Consider the following 15,276-nt stretch of genomic DNA (forward strand, 5'->3'; position numbering starts at 1 on the left):
CTCTCTCTCAGCTCCGGGAGTGGGGGAGGATGGTGGGTGCAGACGAGCAGGGAGTAGGCCCAGGGCTACCACCACTTGTTTTCCGCAGCCAACGGGTGTGAGGGGAAATATCTCGACTCACAGCAGGTCCCAACTTTCTAGGAAGACGAACCACCTGTAACGTTTCGTTTATTGACTTGCTTCCCTTTTGCTTGACGAGACGGCGTGAGGTACGCTTGTTTGACGTGTGTGTTCGTTAGCAATTAGATAAGCGCTCACAGTGCACAGACAACACAAGGGTCAAATGAGAACTCAATCAAAATAAAATCATAGAGGAAGACCGCAGACACCTTGGTTTGGGACAACTTACTGAGGTTAGCCCTTGTGATGGCTTTCCCTTTTGTTCTGTACCCTCTCCCCCCTCCCACCCTCTCCCCCCCTCCAAGTCCAAGCACGGACAAAAGGAATCTTTAAACAATATTCAATATTTCACGCCAGAGCGCTGAGTCCTCCGGGGCCAGACTCTGTCTATGTCTGTGTGAAGTAATATGAGCCGTCCATTAGGAGAGGGAGGCCCCCCTCAGTTCCAATACATTTGGGTTCAGGGGGTGAGGCTGGCGATGGAGACTAAATAACACACACAAAGAAGGATGGGAGAAAACTGGTGCTCGTGATTAGAAGGGGCCTCAAAAAAAGAGAAAAAGACATTCATTTAAATATGCGTATATGTGAACAGGAGTTTCTCCTTTCTTGTTTGGAAACGTTGACCAATTAGCTTGGTTGCCGAGAGTCTCGTTCCCAGATGGTTTCACGACTAATCAAGTGCCGCTTTTGTTTCCCCTCTGAAAACAGTTTTATGGTTGAAGGGCCGTAATGCCTGGCGGCCGAGAATGCCCTTGTGTCAGACATACTGGTCTAACAAAACTAACAAGCAGCAAGCATATCTATCTGGGAGTGGCCACAACATCGAATGGGTATCTCGTAAAAGGTGCCATATTCATTTCCTAAAAACAAAACGCACCACGCTGATCCACTCTTTGAGAACAGCGGACCTAAAGTGAGGGGAGGGTTCTTTCTTTCTGTCCCTCATTCATGGCAGAGTGGGAAGCTTTTCGGTTAAATCACTGCAAGAGAAGGTGAGTAAGAGAAAGAGGTGTGGGTCATGATTTGACAGTAGGTTTCCTCATTAGGACACACAAGCCATACAGACCTACAGCATCTCTCCCCTTCCTCTCGTCTCAGTAGCCTTTAGGATGGCTTGGAGCTGGGAAGCACTTCAGGAATGGAAAAAACAATATCCCAACTTCCCTAGGCCTGGCTTCCTTTCTTGTTTCTCCTTCAGAAAGGTAGCTTGGTCCCAAGCTTGTTGTTTTTCCCCGGCATGCGAGGACAAGCAACGTTTACATTCGCTCCTGAAGCAAGCCAGGGAAGCGTAATTGCTAATGTGTTGAGTTGATGCTCAATGTTTTCTTGAAGAAGCACCCATCCGCTCCCCTGAACTAAACAAGGGGGTTCAGTGTGCGTCGTGCCAGGGCCTTGTGGCTTGGCAAGACGTAGCGCCACGGCCATAGTATCCTCATTGACGTATTCATTTATATTGCCCTGCTCCGTATACACAGATGGAGCGACCAAGGGGCGGGAAAAAAATGCAATAATTAAAAAATACAACCCCCCCAGTAAGTGCCCCCCCCCCCTACCCCCACACTTCACTTGTCAATAATTAAAAAATACAACCCCCCCAGTAAGTGCCCCCCCCTACCCCCACACTTCACTTGTCAATAATTAAAAAATACAACCCCCCCAGTAAGTGCCCCCCCCTACCCCCACACTTCACTTGTCAATAATTAAAAAATACAACCCCCCCAGTAAGTTCCCCCCCTACCCCCACACTTCACTTGTCAATAATTAAAAAATACAACCCCCCCAGTAAGTGCCCCCCCCACTCCCACACTTCACTTGTCAATAATTACAAAATACAACCCCCCCAGTAAGTGCCCCCCCCACCCCCACACTTCACTTGTCAATAATTTAAAAATACAACCCCCCCAGTAAGTTCCCCCCCCTACCCCCACACTTCACTTGTCAATAATTACAAAATACAACCCCCCCAGTAAGTGCCCCCCCCCATACCCCCACACTTCACTTGTCAATAATTAAAAATTACAAGCCCCCCAGTAAGTGCCCCCCCCACCCCCACACTTCACTTGTCAATAATTAAAAAATACAACCCCCCCCAGTAAGCGCCCCCCCTACCCCCACACTTCACTTGTCAATAATTAAAAAATACAACCCCCCCAGTAAGTGCCCCCCCTACCCCCACACTTCACTTGTCAATAATTAAAAAATACAACCCCCCCAGTAAGTGCCCCCCCTACCCCCACACTTCACTTGTCAATAATTAAAAAATACAACCCCCCAGTAAGTCCCCCCCCCCTACCCCCACACTTCACTTGTCAATAATTAAAAAATACAACCCCCCCAGTAAGTGCCCCCCCCTACCCCCACACTTCACTTGTCAATAATTTAAAAATACAACCCCCCCAGTAAGTGCCCCCCCCCTACCCCCACACTTCACTTGTCAATAATTAAAAAATACAACCCCCCCAGTAAGTGCCCCCCCCTACCCCCACACTTCACTTGTCAATAATTACAAAATACAACCCCCCCAGTAAGTGCCCCCCCTACCCCCACACTTCACTTGTCAATAATTACAAAATACAACCCCCCCAGTAAGTGCCCCCCCCTACCCCCACACTTCACTTGTCAATAATTAAAAAATACAACCCCCCCAGTAAGTGCCCCCCCCCTACCCCCACACTTCACTTGTCAATAATTAAAAAATACAACCCCCCCAGTAAGTGCCCCCCCCCCCCCCCCTACCCCCACACTTCACTTGTCAATAATTAAAAACCAGCATATGACAATCTGAACGGAAACCAATCGGGGGAAGAAAACGACAACAATGAGGTGAAATGCGAGCATGCTCACGACGTCACGTCAGCGGCCATTATTACAAAATGTCTGATTCGTATGGCTTCTCCTCCTGGACACTGTCCAAAGAGGCAGGACAGTTTTTTTCAAATCTCTCCTCCACTCTGGGGCTTTGGGATGGCTCACTGTCAAATCCCCAGCTCTGCTGCTTAACTTACCCACCAAGCACAGTCCATTCGTTAACCTAACGACTACCGTCCTCATCAATCACACTTAGGGTGACTTTGGAGTTTGCCTGGTTCTTCTGTCCGTAATAACCACAGGCCTCTCTGTCCACACATCTCTGGCCATGCAGCCTAACTGCAGTTGTTTTTGGAAGAAAGCTGCTGGAGATTGAAACAGTAGATGCTGTGTTACAGATGGATACTTCCCAGGCTGGATTTTCCCTCTCCATCCAGTGCATCACGAGGAGGAGCGGATCACTCACGATTTAATCACCGCAGGGTGAGCAGAGCAGAGCGGGAGACCCTGGGACAGTGGGCCCACTGGCAGACGGCTGGCCTGACCTCCATTCTTAACTACAGAGCGGAGAGACACGACCTGCACTAGTCTATACACAGTGCATGCACACACACACCCCCTCCCCCCCAAAGGTCCACCAGCTAATTTGAATGAATATACAGTACATGCAAATATTGTTAAATATAATGTAAATATAATGGGGTAACATGTCAGTTGGAGCGCAAAGGAAATACATCTGTGTTGAACTGCACAGCAGATGGGCAGAAATGGTATAAGGACAGAGCGTTGATTCAAGAAGCATTCTCCACTATAACACAACAGCTAAAAACAATACTTGACTGAACATACTCACTAAGACAAGACATGCATTGCAAACATACACACACGATGTGAGAGGAACCAGTTCAGCAAACCCCTAGTCTTCTATATTTTACCAGCCATACGGTAGTTTATTTTTCACTTCTTTCACCATCTGTAGCAACTTTCCCCTACAGACGGCCACAGCTGTTCCGTTTCATGTCTACAGTCCTTTTTATATGCCGTCCCAAATGGGTTCACCACACAATAGAGGCTCGTCAGTGGATCACATGGTCTCAGTTTCTTGCCTTGGCACTGAACCAGTTCAGACCTCTTCAAGATAAAGGACAGCAGTGCCCCCACCGCAACGGACAGAAGAATTACACAATTCTAAGAATGCATTTGTAATGCTGGAAATCCCTCTTCATCCTCCGGTGTCCACTCTGCCAGTTTTCTGACTGAACCCCAATGCTCACCGGATGTTGCATGTTACTAGCCTTGTGGCTATGCTCCCTCAGAGACTGACTCTTCAGAGAAGAATAACACCTGTTTGGACTGATGAATATTCACCAGAGCTCTCCAACCATGTTACTGTAGAGCTACCCTCCTGTAGGTTTTCACTCCAACCATGTTACTGGAGAGCTACCCTCCTGTAGGTTTTCACTCCAACCATGTTACTGTAGAGCTACCCTCCTGTAGGTTTTCACTCCAACCATGTTACTGTAGAGCTACCCTCCTGTAGGTTTTCACTCCAACCATGTTACTGTAGAGCTACCCTTCTGTAGGTTTTCAACCCAACCATGTTACTGGAGAGCTACCCTCCTGTAGGTTTTCACTCTAACCATGTTACTGTAGAGCTACCCTCCTGTAGGTTTTCACTCCAACCATGTTACTGTAGAGCTACCCTCCTGTAGGTTTTCACTCCAACCATGTTACTGTAGAGCTACCCTCCTGTAGGTTTTCACTCCAACCATGTTACTGTAGAGCTACCCTCCTGTAGGTTTTCACTCCAACAATGTTACTGTAGAGCTACCCTCCTGTAGGTTTTCACTCCAACCATGTTACTGTAGAGCTACCCTCCTGTAGGTTTTCACTCCAACCATGTTACTGTAGAGCTACCCTCCTGTAGGTTTTCACTTCAACCATGTTACTGTAGAGCTACCCTCTTGTAGGTTTTTAACTCCAACCCTGTTACTGTAGAGCTACCCTCCTGTAGGTTTTCACTCCAACTCTAATCTAGCACACCTGATTCTAATAATTAAACTCAATCAGTTAATTACAACAAAAACCTCCAGGAGGGTCTCTCTACTACCAGAACAGGGTTAGAGAGGCCTGGTGTAAACCTCCAGTAGGTTTACTCTCCAGGAACAGGGTTGGAGACCTCCAGTATATACCAATAAAGGCCCTTTTATTTAAAACATATTTTTTAACCCCTTTTTTGTGATTACAATCTTTCTCATCGCTGCAACTTCCCAACGGGCTCAGGAAATGGGAAGGTCGAGTCATGCATCCTCCGGAACATGACCCGCCACACCGCGCTTCTTAACACCCGTTTGCTTAACCCGAAAGCCAGCTGCACCAATGTGTCGGAGGAAACACCGTTCAACTGATGAACGAAGTCAGCCTGCAGGCGACGGCCTGCCACAAGGAGTCGCTAGAATGCGATGAGCCAAGTAAAGCCCCCCATGGCCAAACCCTCCCCTAACCTGGACAACGCTGGGCCAATTGTGCACCGCCCTATGGGATAGAACCCAGGCTGTCGTGACGCCGCAACACTGCGATGCAGTGCCTTAGACCGCTGTGCCACTCGGGTGGCCATAAAGGACCAATTTTATTCTGTAACTGTAATCTTATCAAGTCTAAAAGAAACAAATCTCGTCCGTTTGCACTGGGCCGGCTGGAAAGTGGCAGCTGAAGTGAGAGAGCTAGGGCACTGGGTGGCGGGAGATGAGCCTCTCTCAGTTGCTAAGATCCCCCATAAAGACGGTTACGATATTTCCCTACTGACTGGCACAAATCACCGGCTGCAGCACATTCCTGTAGCTCCCTGGACAAAGACGGGAGAGGAACTGACATTTAAACACAGTGAATACTGAGATTCTGGGCCTGACCCTTTTGTCTCTTCTTCCCCTTTCCGACCCCTCGCTGCCACATTCGTTGGTGTGTGTGTGTGTGTCTGTATCTGTGTGGTTTAAAAAGTACATCAGTTTGCGTCACCGACATGCCGTCATGTGGCATGGCAAATCAATGTGCAGGACAACAAGTGTAATATTCCAAGACAGGCGACAAGATGAATGGCTTGTTTCTACCTCTCTGCGTTCGCTTTGATCCATGTACAGCTACGTAGCGGTCGCTTGGCAAAAAAAAAATGAATCCTGGCGGTAATTAGATGATTACCACAGTTTTCCCCCGCTCGGGCCTGAACAGCATATGAGCTGTCTGCCCACCATTAAAATGAAGTCCTCATCAAGTCCTAATACAATCACAGTGCATACAATAAAGACTGAGCAATGACTAGCGCTGAGGCTAAAGGGGAGCTAAAGACAATGGGACTCTTGTTGAATGGCATGTGGATACAAAGAGTCCATTCTCAGAAGTTAGCCAAAGCTGCTGTTCTGAATTGGGAAGAGACGTCTGTGTCCTGAATTCCTGAATGTTCTTAGCCGTTAGGGAGAGCTATAGTTCGACACATGCAGTTCCTAGGCTTTAAACCAGACAGGCCCCAAAAAACAGACAAAGAAAAGCAAATATCCAACATGGAGGAGAGGAGAAAATATCAGTCCTGCAGATTTGAGGCCTGCAGATTCCTGTCAGCCTAGGTCTCATAGATAACCACCGTATCTCATGAACAAAGAAGAAAGAGAACAGCGAGCTTCAGAAAGCTTGGCACATGCCTCTGTCTCCCCCTCTCTGCTGCTGGGGATGTCTTGGGGTGACTGGGGCATTAATGCAGAATTAATTAGCCCAACTTCCCCATTGCCAATCCCCCCATCCGTCCGTCTGCCCCATTGAGACAGCATCGCATCTCTAAACACATGCCAGGCCAGCGCACACTATGCTACACTAACGCTAATGCTATGTAGCCTAGCCCCTGCTGCTCAAAGCTGGCATTGTCATTATAAAAACATTTTCTGTCCAAAAATGAGATTTTGTAATGAGCTAATCTCTTTTATATTTAGGGTGTATTAAGATTTAAAAAATGTGGAATCACCCAAATGCACTGGTTTGTTTAGAGAGAGAATGAGTTTTTGCTTATCAAATGAACAACAAAGAAATTGACAAAGACGAAGGGATAGAAGGTCCTCAAAGCAGTCAAGATGACAAATTGGACGGCACATCCAGCGATATTAAACAGGCAGTGTATCAGATGATCTGATCCTGGCTATCTGATCCTGGCTATCTAATCCTGGCTGTGCTAGTCCTTTGGCACTGGGGGCTGTGCCAGCTGTTGGATTTCTCTAGTAGGTCATCTACACAAACCTGCTATTACTCGCTGATATCAAACGCTATGACAATGAAACATTTTTATGAATGAGCCCCAACCTCAATTACAATGAATGGTACAGTATGCGCGCGTGTGTGTGTGTATCTCTGTACTTACGAAAGAGAGTGTGGTGACACAGTCATTGTTATACTCATAGCTATGGCAGTCGGGTGGTTAGTGGGATTTGGGGGGGGGAATAGGGTTGAGTGGGTGGTGGTGAGGGGTTCCCAAGCCACAATGTGTACTGCAGTAACCACAACAGAGGTTGTGGTTTATCCCACAATCGCCTTAAATAGCGCCAAGTTATTGTAATTCCACATCCCGTGGAAGGGGAGGGAAATATAAAACCGCTGTAACAGTAGAAGAGCCAAAAGTCAGCCGGTAGATATTGCCAGATTTGGTTACTCTCAGCAAAACCCCCAGGAAACACAGCAAACCACCATCTTTGTGTGTGTGCACCGTTACAAAGGAACGGCTGGTCTCTTTTCCCTTTCCTTGTTTTCCAGCCGTGGCTGATGATCTAAACTGGCAGATAACTAGACTGGTGTGTGTGCTCTGTGTGTAAGGCCAAGTCCTTTCAAAACCCCGCGCAAAACTCTCTGGACATAAATGCTTGCAGTTCCAGGCCAGTAAAACAAATGGACTGACTCTTTACTTTTGATCAGAACCTAAAAGTTACAGTGCCTCGAGGATGCATCGTCAAAGCTAACTAGTTTACAGTGCAAATCTGTTTAAGAGCTCAGAGGGAAATAGGTCAGACGTCTTTACAGTCATTCAACACACGCAAACTGTTCATCTCTGCCGCCAGGGTCAAACAAGGTAAAGCAGCAACAAAGCACATCTAACAGCAGCCCTGTAAATGTTCACATACAGTTGAAGTCGGATGTTTACACACACTGAGGTTGGAGTCATTAAAACACGTTTTTCAACCACTCCACAAATTTCTTGTTAACAAACTATAGTTTTGGCAAGTCGGTTAGGACATCTACTTTGTGCATGACACAAGGAATTTTTCCAACAATTGTTTACAGACAGATTATTTCACTCATAATTCACTGTATCACAATTCCAGTGGGTCAGATGTTCACATACACTAAGTTGACTGTGCCTTTAAACAGCTTTCAAAATACCAGAAAATGATGTCATGGCTTTAGAAGCTTCTGATAGGCTAATTTATATAATTTGAGTCAATTGGAGGTGTACCTGTGGATGTATTTCAAGGCCTACCTTCAAAGTCACTGCCTCTTTGCTTGACATCATGGCAAAATGAAAATAAATCAGCCAAGACCTCAGAAAAAAAATGGTAGACCTCCACAAGTCTGGTTCATCCTTGGGAGCAATTTCCAAATGCCTGAAGGTACCACTTTCATCTGTACAAACAATAGGATGCAAGTACACTACTCAAAAAAATAAAGGGAACACTTAAACAACACAATGTAACTCTAAGTCAATCACACTTCTGTGAAATCAAACTGTCCACTTAGGAAGCAACACTGATTGACAATAAATTCCACATGCTGTTGTGCAAATGGAATAGACAACAGGTGGAAATTATAGGCAATTAGCAAGACACCACCAATAAAGGAGTGGTTCTGCAGATGGTAAGCACAGACCACTTCTCAGTTCCTATGCTTCCTGGCTGATGTTTTGGTCACTTTTGAATGCTGGCGGTGCTTTCACTCTAGTGGTAGCATGAGACAAAGTCTACAACCCACACAAGTGGCTCAGGTAGTGCAGCTCATCCAGGGTGGCACATCAATGCGAGCTGTGGCAAGAAGGTTTGCTGTGTCTGTCAGCGTAGTGTCCAGAGCATGGAGGCGCTACCAGGAGACAGGCCAGTACATCAGGAGACGTGGAGAAGGCCGTAGGAGGGCAACAACCCAGCAGCAGGACCGCTACCTCCGCCTTTGTGCAAGGAGGAGCAGCAGGAGCACTGCCAGAACCCTGCAAAATGACCTCCAGCAGGCCACAAATGTGCATGTGTCTGCTCAAACGGTCAGAAACAGACTCCATGAGGGTGGTATGAGGGCCCGACATCCACAGGTGGGGGTTGTGCTTACAGCCCAACACCGTGCAGGACGTTTGGCATTTGCCAGAGAACACCAAGATTGGCAAATTCGCCACTGGCGCCCTGTGCTCTTCACAGATGAAAGCAGGTTCACACTGAGCACATGACAGAGGTGACAGAGTCTGGAGACGCCGTGGAGAACGTTCTGCTGCCTGCAACATCCTCCAGCATGACCGGTTTGGCGGTGGGTCAGTCATGGTGTGGGTGGCATTTCTTTGGGGGGCCGCACAGCCCTCCATGTGCTCGCCAGAGGTAGCCTGACTGCCATTAGATACCGAGATGAGATCCTCAGACCCCTTGTGAGACCATATGCTGGTGCGGTTGGCCCTGGGTTCCTCCTAATGCAAGACAATGCTAGACCTCATGTGGCTGGAGTGTGTCAGCAGTTCCTGCAAGAGGAAGGCATTGATGCTATGGACTGGCCCGCCCGTTCCCCAGACCTGAATCCAATTCACCAACGCCACGTTGCACCACAGACTGTCCAGGAGTTGGCGGATGCTTTAGTCCAGGTCTGGGAGGAGATCCCTCAGGAGACCATCTGCCACCTCATCAGGAGCATGCCCAGGCATTGTAGGGAGGTCATACAGGCACGTGGAGGCCACACACACTACTGAGCCTCTTTTTGACTTGTTTTAAGGACATTAAGTTGGATCAGCCTGTAGTGTGGTTTTCCACTTTCATTTTGAGTGTGACTCCAAATCCAGACCTCCATGGGTTTATAAATTTGATTTCCATTGATAATTTGTGTGATTTTGTTGTCAGCACATTCAACTATGTACAGAAAAAAGTATTTAATAAGAATATTTCATTCATTCAGATCTAGGATGTGTTATTTTAGTGTTCCCTTTATTTTTTTGAGCAGTGTATAAACACCATGGGACCACACAGCCGTCATACCGCTCAGGAATTGTGAAAAACTGGTTAGCAGACTTAATAGAGCATTTCCAAATGCCTGAAGGTACCACTTTCATCTGTACAAACAATAGTACGCAAGTATAAACACCATGGGACCACGCAGCCGTCATACCGCTCAGGAATTGTGAACAACTGAGTTTAAATGTATTTGGCTAATGTGTATGTAAACTTCCGACTTCAACTGTAGGTCCACTCCGTGACATGTTCTCTTATCCAGCCAGTGATATCCTTCAATTGTATTGCGCACAGCGAAAACGGAGAGAAGTATGAGGTAGAAATGTAGTTCAATCTACAAGGCCGAGTTTCTGTTATTTTCTATTAGAACATGATTCCTCCTAGCTAGCCGATCTATGGGCTGCTTTCTTTAGTTCCACATTGCTCGCGACCTTACCGCCATAATTTAGGCTAATCAACCCGACCATGGATGTCTTTCTCCCTTTACAGGCCAGGGTCTCTCAAGCCAAATCACCCAACCAGTCCACAGTGAGGCCTTCACCCACCTTCACCTTCCTTAAGCCTCACTCAACGTCCTTCACCCTCCATTTTGTGATTGATTTCACTTCCACTGGCACTGCAGGGCGGCGACTGGTGTCTCTCAAACAGGCCAGGGGTGGGTTCCCTGCACTTTTTCTTGTTCTGCTGTTTGTTGAGATCCAAGACAAATTTCCCGAAAGGGACACACAATAAATCATTATTAAGTGACCATTATCTTGAGTCGGCAATCAAGGTGTGCATTAAAGGACCAGAGTCTTATTAAGAGTAACTATCCCATTTGAATGATGAGACAGCTGTCCACCATATAGGTTTTTTCAATACCCTCCAGTCTACTTGCTCTTGTCCAGAAGTGACATGAAGTCATGGTTAGCAAACTTAATAGAGCATTCAGTCTGACCACAACACATTAAATGGAAGAAGACGCAACAGCGCCTCTTCAACCTCAGGAGGCTGAAGAAATTTGGCTTGGCCCCTAAGACCCTCACAAACAATTGAGAGCATCCTGTCGGGCTGTATCGCCGCCTGGTAAGGCAACAGCACCGCCCGCGACCGCAGGGTTCTCCATAGGGTGGTGCGGTCTGACCAACGCATCACCGGGGGCACACTGCATGCCCTCCAGGACACCTACGGCATCCAATGTCACAGGAAGGCCATAAAGATCAAGGACATCAACCACCCGAGCCACTGCCTGTTCATCCCCCGATCATCTAGAATGCTAGGTCAGTACAGGTGCATCAAAGCTGGGAGCGAGAACCTGAAAAACAGCTTCTATCTCAAGGCCAACAGACTATTAAATAGCCATCACTAGCCGGCTACCACCCAGTTACTCAACCCTGCACCATACAGGCTGCTGTCCTATATACATAGACATGGAATCACTGGTCACTTTAATAATGTTTACATACTGCTTTACTCATTTCATATGTATATACTGTATTCTACTGTATTGTAGTCAATGCCACTCCGACATTGCTCGTCCTAATATTTATATATTTCTTAATTCCATTATTTTTGTGTGTATTGTCGTGAATAGTTAGATATCACTGCACTGTTTCACTACACCTGCAATAGCATCCGCTAAATATGTGTATTTGACCAATACAATTGGATTTGATTTAGCCATGGGACCACTAGTCTCACTCAACAGTTTTCTTTCATCTGTTTTTTGCCAATAATACTTATCTGGGTGAAGAAAATATATATATAAATCTGAACATTTTCACAATATAATTTGTATGATTTCAACTACCACTGCAACAGTTAATCACACCAACAACTTTCAACTTTACAGAAAACTATCAAGGCATAAGCCATCAAAGGCTACTATAGCATGGTTGTTGGCTAATTCTAACCAACTGGTCCTGCTGCCCCCAAACCAAGTGAAAGTGGGCTGCTGGGAAAGTGAAAGTGGGCTGCAGATCACAGAGGCTTCCAAAGCCAATGCTATCCAGCAGCTTGACTGGCTGCTAATGAGGGGTGATATTTGTCTAAGAGGTCAAATGCCTAGAAGATAGGGTCAAGGACCTAACATCTTAAGCCATGACCTTTCCCTTCCTGTGATAGTGACACCAGTTGCCGGGCCGAGAGCGAGGCTGTAAATTAGCCCTGGCCACTCTGCCTGCTCTGTAGTCAAAGGGGGGCCCGCCCTGACACCACATTGTTCCTAAAGATGACACATGATGTGACGGTTGAACAACGCACAGAAAGCCCTGGTTAAGACTGATATCCCGGCCCATCTCACCCCCCCCCACACACACACACACACACACACACTCGCCACTAAGTAGGGTTAGGCATGTGGCATTATATCACAAACCTCTCCCAATAATATAGCATATTGCACAATATTTCACCAAGAGTAAGCATAAAGATAATAAAATGCAAATTATGTTGTCAACTTTGCAAGTTTACACAGACTTTGTGTGAATTTGCACAATAGTTGTTTTTGAGAATTTTCATAACCTGATAATAAAAGTGGTCTAAGTTTGCTGTTAAATGGGTTGGTAGCAGGATAGTGTTGTCACGAGGGTCCCCTTCTTCCACCCCTTGCCCTGGCATTTAATTACCGACTTCAGCTGAAAAACCCCACCTTCGGCATCGGTGCATGAGGTCAGCCTCTCTTCAGATGGCTTGTAATCAACAGAGCTCTAGAAATGCTCCACTGCTTTAAATAAGACAGAGGAAGAAACTTGATCCTGTGGGATGAGGCGACGAGAGACAGAGAGAGAGAGAAAACGAGATGGAGAGAGCGAGAACACACTGCAGACTTAATTCTCCTGAAGGCATACCTCTGTGCTCTGTGGGAACCAACTATTTCTTCTCCCTCTTGTTCTCACTCTGATAGAGTTTTTTTCAGCCTTGATTGTAAATCAGCTAACTTTAGCTATCAGAATGCTCGCGAGAGCAAAGCGCCCATGACATTTTAGCCACAATGAGCCTGAGCAAATTGTATACTGAACAAAAATATAAACGCAACACGTAAAGTGTTGGTGCCATGTTTCATGAGCTGAAATAAAACATCCCAGAAATGTTCCTGACACACACAAAGCTTATTTCTCTAAAATTGTTTGCACTCATTTGTTTACATCCCTGTTAGTGAGCATATATCATTTGCCAAGATAATCCATCCACCTGATAGGTGTGGCATATCAAGAAGCTGATTAAAAAGCATGATCATTACACAGGTGCACCATGTGCTGGGGACAATAAAAGGCAACTCTAAAATGTGCAGTTTTGTCACACAACACAATGCCACAGATGGCACAGAAGTTTTGAGGGAGTGTGCAATTGGCATGCTGACTGCAAGAATGTCCACCAGAGCTGTTGCCAGAGAATTTAATGTTAATTTCTCTACAATAAGCCACCTCAAATGTTGTTTTAGAGAATTTGGCTGTACATCCAACCGTCCTCACAACCGCAGACCACGTGTAACCATGCCAGCCCAGGACCTCCACATCTGGCTTCGTCACCTGCAGGATCGTCTGAGACCAGTCACCCGGACAGCTGATGAAACTGAGGAGTATTTATGTCTGTAATAAAGCTATTTTGTAGGGAAAAACTCATTCTGATTGGCTGGGCCTGGCTCTCCAGTGGGTGGGCCAATCTCCCAACCATGGATCCGCCCCTGCCCAGTCATGTGAAATCCGTAGATTAGGCCTAATTTATTTCAATTGACTGATTTCCTTATATGAACTGTAACATAGTAAAATCATTGAAATTGTTGTATGTTGCGTTTATATTTTGTTCAGTATATTTGAGACTAAATGTATCTGTTCCTAAAAAATGTAAGTGCAAAAAGAAACTTAGGAAATTAGTGTCAATGTTTGACTTGTCTACACCATCGAGCAATTTAATGTCATGTTTTATGTGTTTATTGCTAATCAGGGATTTCTTTGTGTCCCATTATTACGTCATTGACTGATGAGTTTATGATTTCATGATGAGGCCGATTATACAGTATATGGACAGAAATCCTCCAAAGGCCTACACTTTTGTGCTTGGCTCAAGTTAAAATGAGCTTCCACTCCAGCCCAACTAAAACCTAGTACTGCACAGCTCCCACAAGGGAACCCCAATCCTATAGGCCTATTCCAATCATTAAAAGCTCCATTCAGATATTTGGCCAAAATCACTACATAACCTCCTTCAACATTTTAAACTTAAATTTGCCAGCTGTCAATGCAAACATCTGCAAAAACTGAACAAAAGCTTTAAGTATATATATACATATGATGACAATATGATGCTATGGGAATGTAAAACTAGGCACACATTACACCTAGCTCACTGAAGCTTCTGGAAACCATTTGTTGGAGAGTGGAAATGGTTGTAATTAAGGTGCTCGTTTTGCCTGGTGGAACCGAGCTCTTTCCAAACCTTGCAAGTGAAAGCTGGTGTTTGTTGCTGTCAGTGGAGGAAGGAGCCCCCGCTGCCTTTTGTCAATGAACATTTCTCTATCGGCTATTTGCACTGTACTTCACTCTCAGGGTGAGTTTTCATGGCACAAGAACAACTCATATCAAATGGTGAAAACACACATTTTTTACAGACATTTTGAAAACATTTCTAGATAAGGATTTAGCTCATGGGGAAAACATAAAACCCAATCGAATTGATTTGTTAATTAGTATGTATTTTCCACTTTTTAAAAGCCTTTGAATAGAAAGCCTTTGAATACAATAATTATTAACAGGAGAGAAATCAAATATAAGGCTGATGGCATGTTGAAGTTTTTATATGTACCAAATAGTTCATTTGCTTGTGCTGAGTAATCGTGATGGAGAGAGTGTGTTTTGAGGCAGCTGACTGTCGTCACACAGTACCAACTTCTGGCCCGTTGGAAACAGCAAAGGGACAGGGCAGTGCGAGGACTTTGGCAGATTTGTCCTGCTTTTCCCAGACTACTGCTGTGATGAAATGATGGTTGTCTGCTACAGATAACATTTGTGTCTGCATCCTGAGAGGGGGCGGTGCGGTGCGGTGCGGTGCACTGTTGTTGGGTTTGGTGAGGGCAAGGTGAATCAACGTCCTTCAATACAAGGAATTTGTTTTGTTCGGGTGCTTACTTAATGAGTGGCCTGTGAAT

At 45.8% G+C, this 15,276-nt stretch overlaps 1 protein-coding gene across 18 annotated transcripts in view; it reads right to left on the bottom strand.

Annotated features, from left to right (window-relative positions):
* The window catches only part of LOC110485551 (nuclear factor 1 A-type), a 310,371-nt gene that overhangs the window by 228,111 nt on the left and 66,984 nt on the right, over positions 1–15,276 (bottom strand). The gene's annotated exons all lie outside the window — the stretch shown is intronic.

This window comes from Oncorhynchus mykiss, chromosome 1, assembly GCF_057628025.1.
Source record: "Oncorhynchus mykiss isolate SJ-2025 chromosome 1, ASM5762802v1, whole genome shotgun sequence".
In the NCBI taxonomy this organism is placed as follows: domain Eukaryota; kingdom Metazoa; phylum Chordata; class Actinopteri; order Salmoniformes; family Salmonidae; genus Oncorhynchus; species Oncorhynchus mykiss.